This window comes from Diceros bicornis, chromosome 4, assembly GCF_020826845.1.
Source record: "Diceros bicornis minor isolate mBicDic1 chromosome 4, mDicBic1.mat.cur, whole genome shotgun sequence".
Taxonomy (NCBI): domain Eukaryota; kingdom Metazoa; phylum Chordata; class Mammalia; order Perissodactyla; family Rhinocerotidae; genus Diceros; species Diceros bicornis.
The window spans coordinates 21,435,034-21,440,828 of record NC_080743.1 but is presented as its reverse complement, the minus strand read 5'-3'; positions in this window follow the sequence as shown (position 1 = coordinate 21,440,828).

The window sequence follows — 5,795 nt, the reverse complement described above, 5'->3', positions numbered from 1 at the left end:
TGTTTTATTGAAGGAAACTGATTTGTTAATTTTTTATTTTGTTTTAAGAGCTAAATAAAGATAGCCTTGAGATACTGAAATTTTATTACTTAACATAATAATGATCATAATAATGACTCCAGGTGTTGAAATGGGAGCTTTTACAAGTATAAGCTATTTTTGTAGTATTTGTTGTGGCTTTTAAAAAATAAAAAATCTAAACCTCGAAGTGAGTTTTTTTTTTTTTTTTTTTGGCTTGGTTCTAATATTTGTATCATAATGATTTCTAGAATTTACTAGAATGCAATGTGAATTTTGAAATCATGTTTATTAGCCAATACTTTTTTCTTTCCTCTCTGTGAGATTTTTGGATTAGCAATAATACTTTAATGGAAATATGAAACCACTGACCCAGTGTTGGGCCTAGGGTTTTGCTTTGCCCTGAAGTCATTACATTCCTCCTGTAGAAAAAAAGCTAGTGACTTGGCACCTTCACGTCTCTCTCCTGATTCTCCAAGTTTTTTCTTTCTTTCTTCCAGTCCCTGAAAAATTCCAAGGCCTACTACTTTTTAGTAATGATGCCCATGAGAGAATATCTCTACTATTTCCTGAAAGAAATAGCACTAACCTTTTGAACTGTCCTCAAACCAGTACAATGGCTTGATCCAGGTAGGCAGATAAATTATGGTCATTTAAGTGTTCCCCTTATATGTATATATGTACTACACAGAATGTCAAAGTTGTTGTAAGAAGGAATAGAGAATGGAAGTCATTTTTCCTCCCAGGTTTCTAGACTTGGGGAGCAAAAAGGAGATTGGGGTGGACTTCTGTTGGTGATGCCCGTTTGTCTGGAGGTCAGGTTCTCTGCCTTCTCCCCCCACCATAATGATTCTCAAGCTTGTGGACAGAAGAATTCCTGGCGGACCTTGTTACAACTGTGGATGTCCAGGTAATACCAGCAGAGATTTCTTACTTGTCAAGTCTTAGGAGGAGTCCAGGAATCTGCATTTTTAGGAGGCACACAAGGTGAGTCTGATGCGAGTGATTTGTGGTGGCTGCATGGCCCAGAGCTGGACCAGAAACAGATACATCCTCTGTTGGGGCTAAAAATAAGGAACTATCCAGAAGGTTCAAAATTCAGACTTGCCTTCTATATTTTGATCATATTAGTCAAGAGAGAAACCCCCAAGGGGGTTTATAGACATCAAAATAGATATTTTAGGATTTGTGTTGTCTATTACAATCATTTTTAGGTAAACTTTGATTTTGCTGATGCCATATTTTATTTACACAATTCACATGGCATTTTCTTTTATCACTTTAATAAAGCTTTGAAATATCTAATACATATTGAGTTTTAATCTTTTTGTCCCAGAACACCACTTTCAAATTAAATTAATACATGCAAATAGTTGATGGATTAGAAGAAAAAAGATAAAATTCTCATTATTTGATGATATGATGATCTACATAGAAAACTTAATAGAAGTAACAAATTCTCAAAACTAATTAGAGGATTTGGCAAGGTTGTTGGATGTAAGATCAATTTAACAACTCTCTAAGCTTCCTCTCCACTATTAATCATCTAGAAAATATAAGAGAAATAATTCACAATAGAAACAAAAATTATAAATTATCCAGCAATTATCCTAAACTAGAAAGTACAAGGCCTTCCCAGAGAAAATTTCAAAAAACTCCATTACAGGACATAAAAGAAGATCCACATGATTGCAGAGATAACAATTCACAAATGGGGGCAACTTAGCTCAGAAAAGATTCAATTCTCTTCAAATTAATCTATAAATTCAGTGTAACAGTAACATAAATTCCACGTGCTTTTGTTGAAACTCAAAAACTGAATTCTAAAATTCACATCACAAGATCTATGTGAGGAAAACTACAAAACTCTTATGAAAGAAATAAAAGAAGAACTAAGTAATTAGAGAAATATTCCATGTTCATGGATAAGAAGACTCAATATTGTCAAGATATCAGTTCTTCCCAACTTGATTTATAGATTCAACACAATCTCAATCAAAATCCCGGTCTTATCTTTTGTGAATATTGACAAACTGATTCTAAAGTTTATATGGAGAGGCAAAAGACCCAGAATAACCAAGACAATATTGAAGAAGAACAAAGTTGAAACACTGACACTACCTAACATTAAGACTTACTATAAAGCTACAGTAATCAAGAAAGTGAAAGAGTAGTTAAACAGATAAATGGAATAGAATAGAGAACCCACAATTATACCCACACAAATATAGTCAAGTGATCTTTGACAAAGGAGCAAAGGCAGTACAATAAAGCAAAGATAGTCTTTTCAACAAATGATGCTGGAACAACTGGATATCTTCATGAAAAAAAAGAGAATCTAGACATAGACCTTACACCTGTCACAAAAATTAACTCAAAATGTGTCATAAATATATGCATAAAATGCAAAACTATAAAACTCCTAGAAGATAACATAGGAGAAAATCTAGATGACCTTGGGTTTGGTGACAACTTTTTAGATACAACACCAAATGCACAATCCATGAAAGACAAAGTTGTTAAGTTAGACTTTATTAAAGTAAGAACTTCTGCTCTGCAAAAGACACCATCACGAGAATGAGAAGACAAGCCACAGACTGGAAGAAAATATTTGCAAAAGACAAATCTGATGAGGACTGTTATACAAAATATACAAAGAACTCTTCAAAGTCAACAATAAGAAAACAAACAACCTGATTAAAATATAGGCCAAAGACTTCAATAGACACCTCACTAAAGAAGATATACAGATGGCAACTAAGCATATGAAAGGGTGTTCAACACCATACATCATTAAAGAATTGCAAATTAAAACAACAATGAGATACCACTACACACCTAGGAGAATGGCCCAAATCCAAAACGCTGACAACACCAAATGCTGCTGAGGATGTGGAGCAACAGGAACTCGCATTTGTTTCTGGTGGGAATGCAAAAGGGTAGAGCCACTTTAGAAGAGAGTTTGGCAGTTTCTTACAAAACTATCCCTTTAACCATACAATCCAGCTATTGTGCTCCTTGGTATTTATTAAAATGAGTTGAAAACTTATGTCCACACAAAGACCTGCACATGGATATGTATAGCAGCTTTATTCATAATTGCCAAAATTTGGAAGCAACCAAGATGTCCTTCAGTAGGTGAATGGATAAATAAACTGTGGTACATTCAGATAATAAAATATTATTTAGCACTAAAAAGAAATGAGCTATCAAGTCATGAAGAGACATGGAGGAAACTTAAATGCATATTATTAAGTGAAAGGAGCCAATCTGAAAAGGCTACACACTGTGTGATTTCAACTACATGACATTCTGGAAAAGGCAAAACTATGGAGACAGTAAAAAGATCAGTGGTTGTGAGGGGGTGGGGGAGGGGAAGAATGAATAGGCAGAGCACAGAGCATTATTAGTGCAGTGTCTTAATCCTTTTGGGCTGCTATAACAGAATACCATAAACTAGGTGGCTTATAAACAACAGAAATTTATTTCTTACAGTTGTGGAGGCGCCAGCAGTTTGGTGACTGGTGAGAGCCCACTTTCAGGTTCATAGACAGCTGTCTTTTTGCTGTGTTCTCACATGGTGACAGGGGGCAAGGGAGCTCTCTGGGACCTCTTCTATAAGGACACTAATCCCATTCATGAGGGCTCAACCATTGTGACCTAATCATCTCCCAAAGGTTCCACTTCCAAATACCATCACATTGGGCATAAGGATTTAACATATGAATTTGGGGGGAACACAAACATTCAGTCTATAGCAGGTAGTGAAACTATTTTATATGATACTATAATGGTAGATATACACATCATTATACATTTGTCAAAACCCATAGACTGCACAGCAACCCATTAGGAGTGAACCCTAATGTAAAGTATGGACTTTGGGTGATGATATGACAATGTAGGTTCAGCAACTGGAACAAATGTTACCACTCTCGTGTGGGATGGTGATATTAGGGGAGACTGTGTATGTGTGGGGCAGGGAGGATATGGGAACTCGCTGTACTTTCTGCTCAATTTTGCTGTGAACCTAAAATTGCGCTAAAAAATAAAGTCTATTAATAAAAATTAAAGTATGAATAATATTTCATGACATGTAACACAATCACTCTTTTTTGTTTACATATTGTCTGCAACTGCCTTCACACTACAATGGTGGAGTTAAGTAGTTGCAACAGAGAGAGCACAGCCTCCAAAGCCCAAAATACTTACTATCTGGCCCTTTACAGAGAAGGCTTGCCAACTCCTGATTCATAAGATAGTTCGCTGAAAACTGACTTAGATATGTAGAAAAACTGAGCTGCCTTCCTATCTCCCGCCATATGTAAGTTCAAGGTACAATGGACTTTGATATGCAGGATCAAAGTAAAATACTATAGAAAACACAGAAGAATATTTGTGACCTAGGGGTAGAGAAAGACTTCTTAAGATCAGAAAAGCACAAGCCAGAAGGTTTAATATCCTTAATTTTGTTTCACAAGATCAAAATTAAGGTCTTCTATCCAAGGAAGAACACCATGGACAAAGTTAAGAGGTAGGTGAAGACTGGAAGAAGACATTGATAATGTCTAAAACTGGGACTGATATCTAGAATATACAAAGACGACCTGCACATTAATAAAACCTACAAAGGATGTCAACAGTAAGTAAATAAAAGGCTCTATATTTTTTTTTTTTTGTGAGGAAGACCAGCCCTGAGCTAACATCTGATGCCAATCCTCCTCTTTTTTCTGAGGAAGACTGGCCCTGAGCTAACATCTGTACCCATCTTCCTCTGCTTTATATGGGATGCCCCCACAGCATGGCTCGGCAAGCAGTTCGTTGGTGTGCGCCCAGGATCCTACCGGGGAACCCCAGGCTGCCGCATTGGAGCGCACGCACTTAACCGCTTGCGCCACCCGGCTGGCCCCCAAGCCTCCATTTTTTTTATCCTATTTTATTCTGTTCTTCCTCCACATAAACTTCACAGTGAATACTGTTCTTGCCCACCTATCCCAGAAAATTGTTGCATGTTTACTATTAGCCTGTCTTACATTTTCTAGTCTTTTTTTTTAAGTCCCCTTTAACACCGTAAATCACTGAAACTTTCATATGAAGGGAACCTGCTAGAGAAATTCAAGGCTTCTGGTGTGTAAATTTAAAATGCCATGTTATAGTATACTATTGAGCAAAAGATTCTTGTGTTATTTGGTTACTGGTCATTACAAATTTGAGCCAGGGCACATAACTTTTTGTTATGATAAACAGATAAACTATGATAAACAGAGCAGAACACAGACGTTTGAAAGGAACAAAGCATAGCACAAAACAATGACCATTACTGCCCAGTGAGAAATGAGCCAGGATCTTTACTATAAACAAGTGGCTTTCTGAAACTGAAAAATTGAATGCCCACTGTGAACTATTTACTAATTTAGAATGGTTAGATTAGGTGCCTAGAAACTGTAATTCATATCTCTTAGCACGTGTGATATTCACAGCTTACAGCCATCTAACTCCACTGGTTTTCCATTCTCACTCTCCTCTCCTCTTCCCCACCCTCAATTCTCTCACACACTCAGATTAAATATTTTCTAGAAACTTGCTACTTAAAGAGTGGTGCATGGACCAGCAGCATCAGCAACACTTTCTGGTTAGAAATGCAAAACCTCAAGTCCTATTCCAGACCTACTGAACCAGAGTCTGCTTCAATAAGATCCCCTGGTGTTTCATTTGCACATTAAAATTTGACACTTGCAGCTCTCTTTTGCAACTATTTCTCCCTCTACAGTGTTCTA